Genomic DNA, 16894 nt, shown 5'->3' with positions numbered 1-16894 from the left:
AATCTGTACAAAGTTATGTACACTATTCTAGTTTGTGGTGTTTGATTCATCAACTCTCCAAGTTTGGCTCCCTTGCAGTTGGCAGGTCCACTTGACCTCGAGACAGCACCAGTGCTGTTTTTTTTCCTCTGTTCCCTCAGTTCAGTCCAGGCGTGGGTGCAGTGCAGTGCAGAGCAACTCGGCAACAATGTGTACTCCAGAACAGAAAGTGGAGTGTGTTATTTGGATTGTGAAAACTAGGTCAGTTGTAACAAAGCAACATAATTTTAGACGTCAGAACCACCTGCAGCAAAAACTATTTGTCATTGGCTAAAGTCTTTCAAGGAAACCCATAAGTTTTAAAAGCAAAATCACCAGGTAGATCAAGAACTTCTGAAGATGATGATGAACACATCCGTAATTCGTGTGTTCGGAGGCGGAAAGAGGGCTTGTGTTTTTCCAACAAGATGGCGCCCCACTTCATTACAGTAACCAAGTGCGTGCGGCTCTTGACACTCACTTTGCAGGAAGGTGGATAGGCAGGGCTGGCCCAATACCTTGGCCAGCACAGAGCCCCGACTTAACCCCACTGGACTTTTTCTTTTGGGGCCACATAAAAAAATGTTGTGTACAGTGAAAAGATCTGAGACATCATTTACAGGAAAGAATCATCGTGGCGGTCGGGACAGTTACACCTGAAATGTTGATGAATACGTGGCGAGAAGTCGAATATTGTCTCGAAGTGTGGAGGGCAACAAATGGATCCCACATTGGCATCTACTAACATTAAACAAAACTTGAGGAATTCTCTTTCATGATATGTACTCATTGGTGTAATTTTTCATTAATTTCCCCATTACATTTATACTTAAAACTAAGGAGTTCTTTTTCAAATATCCTGTACTTCTCGTAATGCATTGTTAAGCCTTGATTTTAGCTGGTCCTTTGCATTAAGTAAATCTTCTTGTAATGCAGTGTTAGGTCTTAATTTTAGCTAGTCCTTAGCATTAAGTAAAGCTCTCTGCATTTTAGTACACAATATTTTGATTACCTATATTAGCAATCCTTGTCAGCTGCCTTTGCTGATAGTCCTGACTGTTGTAAGGGGAAACAGGATTCATAATGTCATAAAAAATATGGTTTAGTAATAATTAAATTTCTCTTCTGCTGCCTGTCCTCCTTGGGACAGTTCAGCACTGATTGTTCCTGAGCATTTCACGGATCTTCTATTATCTTCCAGTTAACATACACTTGACATTGGTAGTTTCTGATACCTACAATTGGTGTCAACTAGAGTGGCCTTCTTGAATTGCATTTACTCAAATGACAGCTATTAAAAACTATAACATGAAGGCAATGATCGCAGATCTAAATCCACAGTCTGTTTATGAGTTCCACAATCACATGCAGGAGACATTCGGAGTTCCAATTTGTACACTAGCACATTGCATTTGACATAACCCATCCTTAGATGATTGAATCTAGCCCATACATTTGTCTTCAGATTGAATCCATGTAGTTCTTGGTTCCCAACCTTCCTGAGACCGTTACCCTGAGTGGAACCAGATATTAGATACGACCGTCTCATCCACTTCCTCCACCTGCGTCAACATTAGTCCGTACATAAGCTTTAATATGTGAACATTTTTTTATTTTTAAAATGATGAAAGATAAATGATATTTAGTTTCTGTAAGTGTTTCTTTAAACTATGAATTGATGAGTCAATGAGATAATTGATACCGTTTATTTCTAACAACCATGAATTAAGGAAGCAATTCTCAGTGTTTTACATGTGTTACCTACAACTCATCCTCAGAGAAGTTCTGAGAAAAGAAAGCTAACTATCCACACTGAAGGTAGAAACATATTACAAAAGAAGCATCCTCTGCACCATTCGCTTGAACCCTATGCCCGTCCACAATGGTAACGACACTGCTAGCCACACGGAAAATGATTTAAATCCAAATAGAGGTGTTTTTACAGGATATGCTTCCTGCAACCACTCTAGGAGGAAAACAAAGACAGAGGATGAGATGGTCAGATGAAGTAAACCGACACCTCATGTTCTGTTATTACCAAGCAACAAACTTAGGAACCAACACAACTGGATACAGATCACAAGTATACACAACATTTATTACCAGATACCCAGAATTAAAATTTTTAACAGAACGACGACTAGCTGATCAGATCCGTGTAATAATCAAAAATAACAGGATACCCCAGTCAGAATTAGAAAACATCAAACAAAAAGTACAACAAATACTGGAACAAAATAATGTGCAATCAGAAGAAGTAGAAAATACAGTAATGGACTCAAACATCCCAGAGCAAACAAACAAAGAACACCACACATCAATTAAACAATCAGAGGAAAACAAAATCTTAAGACGGCCACCAGAACAAGCACAAATGGAACACGAAGTGACACACACATGTTAGATATAGAAGAAAAATTTCAGCTAACATATATAGAATACAAAGACACAAATACAGACATTAGACCATTCTTGCATAGACCACCAAATAACCCACAAGTCGAAACAACAACAACAACTATCAACACAATCATGCACAACAAAATAAATGAAAATACTACCATGGAAGAGTTACAATTACTGGTTTATATAGGAGCACTCAATACACTAAATATACACACTAGGCAGAGATCAGATCGAACCACACACAGAAGAAACCCACAAAACCAGCATGGCAACACAGGCTACAGATCAGAATAGAAAAACTGAGAAAAGACATCGGACAGCTAACACAATTTATGAGAAATGAAATCTCAGACAAAAAACAAAAAAGGTTAGGTAAAATCTCACAACAAGAAGCGATAGAGCAATTAGATGAAAAGATGCAGAAATTACAAGCATTGGCCAAACGACTTAGAAGATACAAAAAAAGTGAAAATAGAAGGAAACAAAACCAAACATTCTACACAAACCAAAAGAAATTTTACCAGACAATAGATAACACACACATTAAAATAGACAATTCACCAAACATAACAGACATGGAACACTTCTGGGGCAACGTATGGTCAAACCTGGTACAACATAACAGGCATGCACGGTGGATACAAGCAGAAACAGACACATACAAGATTATACCACAAATGCCTGAAGTGATAATTTTGCAACATGAAGTCACCCAAGCAATTAATTCTACTCACAATTGGAAAGCCCCTGGAAAGGGTAAAATAGCAAGTTCACCTCAACACATTCACATCTAACTAAATTATTTAACAGCTACATTGCAGACCCATACACATTCCCTGGTACAGTTACACATGGAATAACTTATCTGAAACCTGAAGATCAAGCAGACACAGCAAACCCAGCTAAATATCGCCCCATAACATGCGTTCCAACAATATACAAAATATTAACTTCAGTCATTACACAGAAATTAATGACACATACAATACAGAACAAAATTATAAATGAAGAACAAAAAGGCTGTTGCAAAGGAGCACGAAGATGTAAAGAGCAACTGATAACAGATGCAGAGGTGACATATCAAGCTAAACCGAAACAAAGGTCACTATACTACGCATACATTGATTACCAAAAAGCTTTTGATAGTGTACCCCACTCATGGTTACTACAAATATTGGAAATATACAAAGTAGATCCTAAATTGATACAGTTCCTAAACATAGTAATGAAAAATTGGAAAACCACACTTTATATCCAAACAAATTCAAATACTATCACATCACAGCCAATACAGATTAAGCGTGGAATATACCAAGGAGACTCATTAAGTCCTTTCTGGTTCTGCCTTGCTCTGAGCCTACTATCCAACATGCTAAATAATAAAAACTATGGGTACACTATTACTGGAACATACCAACACAAAATCACACATTTGCTATACATGGATGATATAAAACTACTGGCAGCAACAACTCAACGAAATTACTAAAGATAACAGAATATTCAGCAATGATATAAATATGGCTTTTGGAACAGACAAATGTAAGAAAAATAGCATAGTCAAGGGAAAACACACTAAACAAGAAGATTACTTATTGGATAACCACAGTGACTGCATAGAAGTGATGGAAAAAACAGATGCCTATAAATATATAGGATACAGACAAAAAGTAGGAATAGATGATACAAATATTAAAGAAGAACTAAAAGAAAAATATAGACAAAGACTAACAAAAATACTGAAAACAGAATTGACAGCAAGAAACAAGACAAAAGCTATAAATACTTATACTATACCAATATTGACCTACTCATTTGGAGTAGGAAATGGAGTAACACAGACCTAGAAGCACTCAATACACTTACACGATCACAGTGCCACAAATATAGAATACATCACATACATTCAGCAACAGAAAGATTCACATTAAGCAGAAAGGAAGGGGATTTATCGACATAAAAACCTACATTATGGACAGGTAGACAATTTAAGAAAATTTTTTATAGAACGAGCAGAAACTAGCAAAATACACAAAGCAATCACTCATATAAATACATCGGCTACACCACTGCAATTTCATAACCACTTCTACAACCCTTTAGATCACATAACATCAACAGGTACGAAGAAAGTAAATTGGAAAAAGAAAACACTACATGGCAAGCACCCGTATCATGTAACACAGCCACACATCGATCAAGACGCATCCAACACATGGCTAACAAAAGGCAATATATACAGTGAGACGGAAGGATTCATGATTGCAATACAGGATCAAACAATAAACACCAGATATTACAGCAAGCATATTATTAAAGATCCCAATACCACAACAGATAAATGTAGACTTTGCAAACAACAAATAGAAACATTAGATCACATCGCAAGCGGGTGTACAATACTAGCAAATACAGAATACCCCAGAAGACATGACAATGTAGCAAAAATAAAACATCAACAACTTGCCATACAACATAAACTAATAAAACAACATGTTCCCACATACAAGTATGCACCACAAAATATACTGGAGAATGATGAATACAAATTATACTGGAACGGAACCATTATAACAGATAAAACACCACCACATAACAAACCTGACATCATACTCACCAATAAAAAGAAGAAATTAACACAACTAATTGAAATATCCATACCCAATACAACAAATATACAGAAGAAAACAGGAGAAAAAATTGAAAAATACATCCAACTGGCTGAGGAAGTCAAGGACATGTGGCATCAGGATAAAGTTGACATTATACCAATTATACTATCAACCACAGGAGTCATACCCACAATATCCACCAGTACATCAACGCAATACAGCTACATCCAAACATATATATATACAACTACAGAAATCTGTAATTATTGATACATGTTCAATTACCCGAAAGTTCCTAAATGCAATGTAACATATACCGTACAGTTAAAAGGAAGTCACACTTGATCAAGGTCCGCGTCACTTTCCATTTTTAACCAGACATAACGTCTGAGAAGGGAAAGAAAGAACAACAACAACAACAATAATAATAATAATAATAATAATTGGAAATACGGGGTGATTATAATTAAAGTTAAACTTTCAAAATGCTGTAGAAATAACACCACTGGTCAGAATGACACCAAATTGCAACGAAATGTCATCAGAGAAGGGGGAAAATGTATGGCAGAAGAAAAAAAAATAGTATGAAAACTGATCAATAGATGGTGCTCTATGTGTCAGGATACGTAAATGGAAACACCTGTCATGTGCATGACCCATTGAAGTTGGTATAAACATGGCGGGTACCCGGATTTTTCTCCTTTCGCATCTGCATTGTTTGCCATGACTGCCTCAATGCAAGATCGCACTCTGCTCGTAAAGCTGTATTACAAGAATGATGACTGTGCACACATCACTCTGCAGAAGTTCCGGACAATAAACGAATTGAAAAAAGGCATTGGTCCAATGACTGCTGTGGGTCCAGAGAAAATTATTCGGAAATTCGAAAAGACGGGTTCTTTTGATGTGCAACCTGGTAGAGGGAGGATACGAATTGATTTGACGTCAGTGGAAGCATTAACCACAGTTATGCAGGAGGAGACGAGTGGCGGTGTGCAATCGTGTGGTACACGGAGAATTGCCCAAACATTGGACATACCCGTGAGCACGGTGGGTAAAATCCTGTGAAACATCCCTCTGTGCTATCCATTCAAAATTACCCATGTACACGAGTTGCTTCCTGTTGACCTGCCAGCAAGAGAGACCTATGCTTTAGAATTTCTTGCTTACATGACAGTGGACAATGATTGGCCTTGGAAGAATTTGTGGACAGGTGAAGCCCTCTTACATCTGACAGAATGTCAATACACAGAATTGTCGAATATGGGCAACGAAAAATACACACGCAAATCAACAAGTACCATTTCATCCTGAAAAGCTCACTGTGTGGTGCGGCTTTACGGCATCATTTATCATACAGTCATATTTTTTCAAAGAGACGGGCGCTTCCAGTCTTGTTACCTGTACCATCACTGGTAACCGCTATCAGTGTCTTTTGTACAACCACGTCATTCCAGCTCTCCAACAGTGTGGGTGGCGTCATTTTTATGCAAGATGGTGCACCTCTGCACATTGAAAATCCAGTTAAACAGGTCCCGAAGCGCCATTTCAGAAATGCTACAATTATCAGCCGCCAATTCCCTACAGTCTGGCCATCCCAATCACCTGATCTTAATCCGTGTGGCTTTTAACTGTGGGGGTATCTGAAAGTTGTTGTGTTCAGTGTTCTGATTGCAAACTTAGCTGCATTGAATACACGCATTGTGCAGCACATTCTGAACGTGACCGCCGGAAACACTTCGATCAGATGTGGAACATGCTGTTTCTCGATTTCAACTTGTTGCAGAAAATAGTGGACAGCATATGGAACATGTTTTGAGCCAATCACATGGAAACTAACAATCTGATTTAATTTTGATTGATGCTTTTTATGCGGTTTTTGGCCTCAGGACAACTAAAAACCAATGTGATAGATGCTTTTTATGCAGTTTTTGGCCTCAGAACAATTAAATACTAATGTGAGTGATGATTTTTATGCGGTTATTGACATCAGGACAATTAAAAACCAATTTTTCCCATCCAATGTGTGATGACCTTGTCGTGGTGGCTGGGCTTATGTAACTAACAGTATCACACCTGTACACCCACGCACACTGAGTAGTACATTTGTTTAATGTCAAACGTACACCTTAGGCATTGTTGTTTCATTCATTTGTTATTTGTAGTGCTACATTTTGTAACAATTTCTTTTTCTTCTGCCATACATTTTCCTCCTCCAATATTATTCTGTTGCAATTTGACGTCGTTCTGACCAGTGGTGTTATTTCTACAGCGGTTTGAAAGTTTAACTGTAATTATAATCACCCTGTGTATCTCTTTAAATTATAGTTTGGTAGAAGGTACTACGAGATGTTGACTGATTTTCATATCTCAGAAACCTTATCTGTAATGGGGGGGGGGGGGGTGAGGGGGACAGATGTAGACATGAGCAGCATAACTGGCAAAGCTTCTGCAGCCTTCCAACAAATGCAATCCATATGGCAATTAGACTCCGTTAAGTATGTCCACAACAGTCCAGGTGTACTTCTCTATCATCCTACCAATGTCATATATGCATGTGAAACTTGCAAAATGTCAATGAATTCAGCACACTAGCTCAATATTTTTCAGCAATAATGCTTGAGGTGAGTTCTGAAGATCAGTTATTGTGGCTGCATTTCAAATGATGAAGTGATCTACACAACCTGCACAAAATTGTTGCTGGGGCATGTTCTATGGATGAAAGGTGGAAGAATCCTTAAATCAGCACTGACGTGGAAACCAACGAATGGATGCAGAATAGAATAACACCTGGAAATGAGCTTTTGCATAGGATCTTCAATGCACAGACATGACCTGATTGTGCACAAAACCCGCCGGCATTCAAAACAGCTTCCAGTTCTCTCAGAATGGATAAAAACTACAGGTTCTGTATGGTTTTCTAGGGAATCTTATACCAACGTTGCTGCAAAATAGTGTCACATACAGGTAACGAGGACAGAGTGGAATTGTGATCGTGCAGCCTTATCTCCAAAGAAGATAACAAAGGCTTGATAATATTATGACCTGGTACCTTTGGTGGCCATGGGAGATGTGACAATTTATCTGTATGCTCACAGAACTGGTCCTGGACAATGGAAGCTGCGTGAAAGGGATTCTGTTGCCTTGGAACAGAGTATCATCCTTGGGGAAAAAACTTTATACCAGGGGACGGATTTGATCAGCCAAAATGGTCCTCGGCATTATGTGACCTTGTAGAATAACTGTGGGGCCCGTGGAACACCATGATGTTCCACCCAAATCATCACCTAACCCCTGCCATGTTTCACTCTTGGAGTGTAAACTCAGCTAGAAGTTGGAAACAGTGTGGACCAAGACACATACACCAAAGTGACTTTCTTCCACTGTTCCATAGTTGAGGTTTTATGACTTTGATATAATTTTTTCCCTGATATGGGTCACTGATGAGTGATTTTGGAATCCATCTTGCCGTACAGTTCCCTGGTTACGGACCTGTCTTTCATGTTGTTTTTGTGCTGAAAGAGTTTGTGAGCGCAACATTCAGTTCTGCAGGGGCATTTGCAGCTGTCGTCCTCTTATTTTTCATCACAGTCCTGTTTAATGACCATCTGTCACAATCACTCAGCACACATTTTCATTTGCATTGTGGCTTAGTAGAAGTTTTTCAGCTTTCCCTATATGTGATATAAATCTTTGGTATGGTGTCTCCTGGAACACCAAACACTTCAGCTAACTTGCTTACATAAGCATCCACCATATGAGCATCAACAATTTTCCCACATTCGAATTCACTGAACTCCGACATAATGCGCTCACAGCCACACAGAACACTGTTCTGACCATGACTGACACTTGCAATGAGTTGAGGACATTGCAAAGGTGTTGTTTGTGGTCAAAACAATGGTGAAACCTGGCGGCTTGGCTAGCATCTGTATTTATATTCAAGCATGCATTTTTTTGTGGTGGCTCCATATTTTTGTCCTGCCCCTGTAGTTATTATTGTAATGTGCTGTTAATTTATTTGTCCGTTGTGAAGTGAATAATGAAGCAATTTCTGGCCCATTGTGGGAACTACCTACAATTTTGAGATGGCATTTTCATGAGATATTTAAGCATATTTGTTATGAATGTCTCAATATTACTGCCATAGATGCTTGTTACAAAGTACAAAGTAGGTGTTTATAGTGTGGACATCATGAGGAGGAATACATTCATACATTCCTTTTACAAGCTGTAGCTACCACCACATTGTGTTTGGCACTAATGCCAGTATTTGAAAACAAAGTAATTATTTACAACTTATGTAATCAGTATTACAGTCTTTCAAATTAGTGATAATAGTAATGATCTTCAAAACCTAATTTGGTTTTGTGACTGAAACACAATCAAACCCTTCTGCTTTTATCTTTCAGAATATTTCACTGTTCTAGGTTAGCTGTCTTTGTTGACTTCGTGACCAAGCTTGGCCGAGCTACATATTTGGCACCATTTTTGCTTGATGTTAATATTATGTTTGCTACCTTTCCATATTTGGGTTCTTGGTATGAGACAGTGTGGAGGAATGTTGTCTAGGATGTATTGGATTGGAAAGCTTTGTCGATGGATGAGGTGGTGCAACTTTTCAGGTCTTGTAGTTGCTTGTTGGACCCCAGAGTTGTGGTCATGTCGGATTACTGATGATGTGCAGTCATGGTGATTTTTCATCCTTCGATCATTTTTTATTGTTGTTCTTCAGACACACTATGTGATCAAAAGTATCCGGACCCCCCAAAAACATACACTTTCCATGTTAGGTGCATTGTGCTGCCACCTACTGCCAGGTACTCCATATCAGTGACCTCAGTAGACATTAGACATTGTGAGAGAGCAGAATGGGGCACTGCACGGGACTCGCGGACCTCGAACGTGGTCAGGTGATTGGGTGTCACTTGTGTCATACATCTGTGCATGAGATTTCCACACTCCTGAACATCCCTATGTCCACTGTTTCCGATGTGACAGAGAAGTGGAAACGTGAAGGGCAGTTACAGCACAAAAGCTTACAGGTGTAATAGGCAGACATTTATCCAGACCATCACACAGGAATTCCAAACTGCATCAGGATCCACTGCAAGTGCTGTGGCAGTTAGACGGGAGGTGAGAAAACTTGGATTTCATGGTTGAGCAGCTGCTCATAATCCACACACCGTGCAGGTAAATGCCAAATGATGCCTCCCTTAGTGTAAGGAGCATTGGGCGACTGAACAATGGAAAAATGTTGTTTCGAGTGACAAATCACAGTGTGGCGATCCAATGACAGGGCGTGGGTATGGCGAATGCCCGGTGAATGTCATCTGCCAGCGTGTCTAGTGCCAACAGTAAAATTCGCAGGTGGTGCTGTTATGCTGTGGTCGTGTTTTTTATGGAGGTGGCTTGCACCCCTTGTCATTTTGCATGGCACTATCACAGCACAGGCCTACATTGATGTTTTAAGCACCTTCTTGCTTCCCACTGTTGAAGAGCAATTCAGGAATGGCAACTGCATCTTTCAGCACCATCGAGCACCTGTTCATAATGCGTGGCCTGTAGTGAAGTGGTTATTTGACAATAACATCCCCATAATGGACTGGCCTGACAGAGTGCTGACCTGAATTCTATAGAACACCTTTGGAATGTTTTGGAACACTGACTTCGTGCCAGGCCTCACTGACCGACATCAATACTTCTCCTCAATAGAGCACTCCTTGAAGAATGGGCTGCCATTCCCCAAGAAACCTTCCAGCACTTGATTGAACATGTGCCCGTGAGAGTGGAAGCTGTCATCAAGGCCAAGGGTGGGCCAACACCATACTGAATTCCAGCATTACCAATGGTGGGCACTATGAACTTGTAAGTCATTTTCAGCTAGTTGTCCGGATACTTTTGATCACATAGTGTATCGGTTTGTACGTACATTAAGAACAAATCCAGAGAGGATCTTAACAAACAGTTTGCACCCACTCACAGAAAATTAAAGTTCGCTGTACAACAAAATATGTTTCCAAAGCAGCTAGACCTATTTACAGACATTTAAAGCTAACATGTTGAAGAAGAAAGTGTTTGTAACACAGAAGCGTGTAATAAGAATATGATGCAGTGACCCCTGTAGAACCTCTTTAAATAGTGTACCAACATGACAACAGTCTCACATTACATTTACTCCCGTATGAAAAGTGTTGTCAACAATCAGTAACAGTTTGAAAACAACAGTAACATACATGAATATAATACTAAAAGGAGAAATTACTTACACTATCCATCACTCTGCTGTAATATGGTTCAGAAAGGAATGAGGTATTCAGCCAACTGTCCACACAGGAAAATCTGCCCCATTCACACACCACTACCATCTACTGCAGCCCACCAATGGTAAATCCTATCACATCAAAGGCAGAGCAGCTTGCAGAACTGTGCTTGATGTTACCAGCTAAATTGTGTCACTAAGGACATAACGTCTATTGACAAGTGTGTCATCATATTTGACACTTTATTCATAACTGTAGTCTGGTTTTGGCTTACTGCCATCATCAGGTCTGATAAAACAAAATGGAAAGCACACTAATGTAAGAATAATAGTTTCAATTAGCTGAAAGGCCAAGTCAACAGAAAAAATCATGGTGTACATAATGAGGATAACATGGCTGACAGCCATAACGTATCATTAACAGTATTCTGAGTGTAGTATGAACATCAAATACTTTGTACATGGAGGTACATAAACAACTACCAGGTGACAGCCTGAGGGTATCCTATTCAATTAAATTAAATTTATTTAGCATCCTTATATCTCATCATTTTCAACGATATCGGAGTTTTCATACATGGTATTACATGGAGAATAGTACTGTATAACATGAAACCACACTGAGCGAGGTGGCGCAGTGGTTAGACACTGGACTCGCATTCGGGAGGACGACGGTTCAATCCCGCGTCCGGCCATCCTGATTTAGGTTTTCCGTGATTTCCCTAAATCACTCCAGGCAAATGCTGGGATGGTTCCTCTGAAAGGGTACGGCCGAATTCCTTCCCCATCCTTCCCTAATCCGATGAGACCGATGACCTCGCTGTCTGGTCTCCTTCCCCGAAACCAACCAACCAACCATGAAACCACATACATAACAACAGTGAAAATATGCTAAATTAGAATAATAAAACAATATGTTTTTCCAGATCAACACTTCAGTTCACTATGATGAAGGAAATAAGCTGCTCTACTGTGAATGCTGATGATCCAAGTATTCCTTCATACTAAAAAAATTCTTGTTAATTAGCAACAACAACAACAACAACTACTACTACTACTACTACTACTACTTTTTATTGTACATTAGCTTCATTATAACTTTAAAAAACAGCTTGCTAATTAGGATTATTTTTAGTTCTTTAAATAGATGGAATTCCAACATTCTTTTTGTTTCCTTTGGTATTTCACTAAACATAATTTTTGTCTGATGAGCACTTTTTTGATGCAGGGCTTTTGTGAGTATTTCTCTGTAAAAGTCATCTTTGTTTCTTGTTCCATATCAATAATGTAGGAAAAGATAGATTGGTACTTACCGTAAAGATAACATGCTAGGTTGCAGACAGGCACAATTAAAAGTCACTTACACATAAGCTTTCAGCCTTTGTCAGAAAAAGAAAAATGCACATCATTCATTCACATAAGCAAGCACACCTCCCGCACGCATCTGCCAACATGACTGTAACTCGGGCCAGAATTCTAGTGTTGATCTTCCTCCCTGGAGTTTCGATTATTATGGAATTGACTGTTTTACACTGAAAGTTCCCTGTGTGCCTTCAGAAAACGTTTACTTTCATAAATATAAATACATGATAGGGTTATGTACTTTTGGTTGCTTGAAAAAGTTCTTACACAATTCTCTATGTGTCACCCCTTTGATTATTCTTATTGCTCTCTTTTGAAATATAAATGAGTATTTAGCCATACTTGTATTCCTGAAAAACATGGTGCCATACCGTAATGTGCTATGCATGAGTACGAGGTAGAAACATAACACTGCATCATTTATATAGGAATTTTGAGCATACTAAGAACATAGCAATATTAATTTAATTTTTTGTTTAACAGTTATGTATGTTCCTTCCTCCTTAACTGTTAATCTAGCCATACCCTTAAAATTTTGGTATGGGGGGTTCTCTACCTCACACTGATTAAGTTATTGTTAAGTTGGTTCCAAGCTTATTTGTTATAAGGCTGAAATTTAACCAAACTGTTTTTGTCATCATCCAAAATTAATCTGTTATCGCTAAAACGTGTTTGCTTTTTCTGTAGCTGCTGTGATTCTTCCCTGTAGGTGAGCTTCATTCACAGTTGTAACAGACTGGTGTCATCAGCAAACAGTGTTGTATCTGCTGCTGATATATGGCTTGACATGCCATTTATAAAAATAAATAACAGCATTTGTCTTGGTACAGAGCCCTGTAGGAGCCCATTCAGGATACCCTTGTATACTGATGAGTTAACTCTTAACAGTATGTTGTATCTCTATCCTTTGATACCTGTTAGAAATAACCAGTCACATACTACTCCATGAATCCTGTAGCAACATAGTTTCCGTGCACTGATGCCAGACCCCTTAAAAAGATGCAAAGACAGGTCACAATTTAAACTGTTATTGCCTATGGAATCTACGATCAGTTTTAAAAAGTTATAGATGGCCATGTCAGTTGATCTAGTTTTCCTAAAATCGTATTAAGGAAATGAGAGAGTCATTCATACACTATCCTTTCAATTACTTTTGAAAAACCACGTAACAGTGGTATAGGTCATTAATTAATAACATCAGGCTGGCCATACCTCTTGTAAATTGGGTCAACAAGTGATTTTTTTCCCTCAGAAGACTCTTTTGCTACATGATACATTAATGATATCAGCAAGTATGGAATTTATGTATCTTGCACCATGTTTCATTATTTTGTCTGGAATCCCATCACTGCCACATGACATCTTATTTTTTAATTTATTTATAACATTTTATACCTCTAAGGCAGTTCCAGGATGTAGAAACATAGTCTTTATCATTCATGCAGAGTTGCACTATCATGCTGAAATTATATCTACCTTGAATTAGTTTTATTGCTATATATGTGCAGTGTTTGTCAAACATGTTGGCTATCTGTAATCTGTAATCGGTTCACAACAGTTTTACCTCCACTTTAACAATAAGACTTTTGTTTTTTCTTTGTTGTCTAGTGATATTCCTATTTATTATATCCCAGCTAGATTTTATTTTGTTGCTGTCTTTCCTGATATATCAGTCATTACCAAACTTTATAAATGATGTTATAAATTTCGTATACAGTTCTCTGTAGATTTCCATGTAAGGTTTTAATATGCCAATATTGCTGGCAGATTTGTTTAACTTTCTGAGGGTGTCTGCTGATTTTCTTATTCCCTGGGTTACCCATATCCTTTATACAACTTTAATTTTGACTCACTTGATAAGAAATGAAACATCGTAGAACTTGCAAGAAATGTCTCAGACTTTTTACCTACATTACAAATTCTGTCCATGTCCAAAGTTATATTTTTTCATATGATGAAAAATCATTATATTGTTTAAAATTCTGGCAAGCATTCTTTCACTGAAGGTTTAACAGTGATCTGTGTAAAATATTAAAATTCAGTGGCAGTGGGCTGAGCAAGATCCATAACATGGACATCAACTGTTGTCAGCAGATGACATCCATGTTCTTATGGACATTGCTCTGTCCATTGCCACCACCAGCCAGCATGGTGCTTATGGCCTGAAGATGGTCTAAATTATAAACTGAAACCAGTTGCCAACTGTAATAAACATCTGTTCCAAACAAAACTGTTTTACTGAATTTTAACCATTATATTGTTCTTTCTAAAAAGGTGTGCTACAAAGTAAAGTCTCTGAATTTTTCAAGTGAAAATTCTTAAAGCTTTTTAATGTTCTACATGTTTATTCCTTATGTCCCATATTTACTTCTCAACATATTAATCCTAGTGACAAACAAATTAATCCCAGCGAGAGACCAATTTGTTGGTACCATCACCATAGAATTTTTGACTTTGTTGATGGAGCCACAACCTCACCTCTGCTTGCACCACTTCATCACTATCAAAGTGAAGTCTTTGACGGTATTCTTTAAGTTTCAGAAACAGATGAAAACGGGATGGGGCCAAGTCGGGACAGTGTGGAGGATGATCGGTGACAGTGAGCCCGAAGCATCGGATTGTTGCAGTTGTTGCAGCACTCGTGTATGGTCTGTCATTGCCATGCTGAAGGAGAGGATGCTCTGTTTGTGGACAAACTCTTCTAATTCTAAACACAATTACAGTCTTCTGTTTCATGCAGTGACACAGTTACATTACACACGGACATGTGACATGCTAGAATTCGGAGCCCTATGGTGGCAGGGGACTACAAACATGTATACATGAAGAATAAAGATATAGAATGTTAGTAATATTTGTTTTGTTTGAAAAGCTTTAAGAGTTTTCACATAAACAAATTCAGAGGCACTACTTTTCAGCACAACCTCATACATCTTCTCTGTCTGTATTTATCACTGATCATTGAATCCTTATTAGATATAATATTTAAGTTTTGTGTTACAGCCTTAAGAGCAGAGGACTCACTATCTGTTACTTCAGTGATACATTTACATTTGTTCTTTTTTACAAACACATATTGGTCAATAGTTGTTTCAGACCCATTCATACATGTCTTCAAATATAGCTACAGTGATATTATAATATAAAAACAGATTTGATTGTTATGTAGCACCATTATTTTTAAAACCAAAATTAAAATCTCTAAGAACAGTTGTATTTTTAGTTGATGTTTGAGCTCATTTAACAGTATTTCAAGGTTTTGCAGGAAAAAATAAAATTGCCTGATGGTGATCTATATACACACACAGTAATAATTTTCAGTTTGATTATTTCACATACACAGTATTCAAAACATTTTTCCATCAATTTTATACATTATTGTATTTAATTTTCTTTTAACTCTGTCAGCCCTGTCCTAACATATATGCATGTACCACCTTCTTTACTGTCAATTCTACAAAAATTACTTATCAATTCAAACTTATGAACAACAATATTGCATGCTTGCACCTCTTTTAACCAACAATCACTTATACATAAGAGTGTAATTTCTTTTAAATAGTCATTCAGAAGACTTCTATCTTGCCTAATGCTGCCTAAGCCATGACCATTGTGATAGAAAACAGTTAACATATTTTTGTTTTCTAGCTTTGGTGCTCCATTTATGGTACTGTTTGTATAATGCTGCTTGAAAATGAAAGATCCTTGAGATTTCCAGAAGGTAGGAGACGAGGTACTGGCAAAAGTGAAGCTATGAGGGTGAGTTGTGAGTCATGCTCGGGTAGCTCACTGGTAGAGCACTTGCCGATGAAAGGCAAAGCTACCAGGTTCAAGCCTCAGTCTGTCACACAGTTATAGTCTGTCGGAAAGTTTTCTTGAGATCTGTTGGTGGAGCTGTTTTCCTCTAGATCAAATTCTGACACTTATTCTAGCTGTTGCTTCTGGCAGTAGTGCAAATGCTGCTGCACTTTCTGCTGGTGGTGCATCTTCTTGTGATGAGTTGTCTTACAATGTAGTGGATTCTGCTGCTGTTGTAGTAAAAGTATCCTCTTCTGTGACTTCGCCGGCACTAATGAAGGTGTTGGGAAACATGAACTATGTCTTCTTGCCTATTAACTACTTCCAGCATCCAGCTAATTTTTTGGCTTGGGAACTTCTTCCCTCTTCTGTTAAAATTAATTCCATGTGTTGTATTGCACTCTCTTTGTATGGAATCCACCTTTACAAAACATGC

Source organism: Schistocerca nitens, chromosome 10, assembly GCF_023898315.1.
Source record: "Schistocerca nitens isolate TAMUIC-IGC-003100 chromosome 10, iqSchNite1.1, whole genome shotgun sequence".
NCBI lineage: Eukaryota > Metazoa > Arthropoda > Insecta > Orthoptera > Acrididae > Schistocerca > Schistocerca nitens.
The sequence above is the reverse complement of the archived record's forward strand: the minus strand, read 5'-3'. Positions refer to the sequence as shown.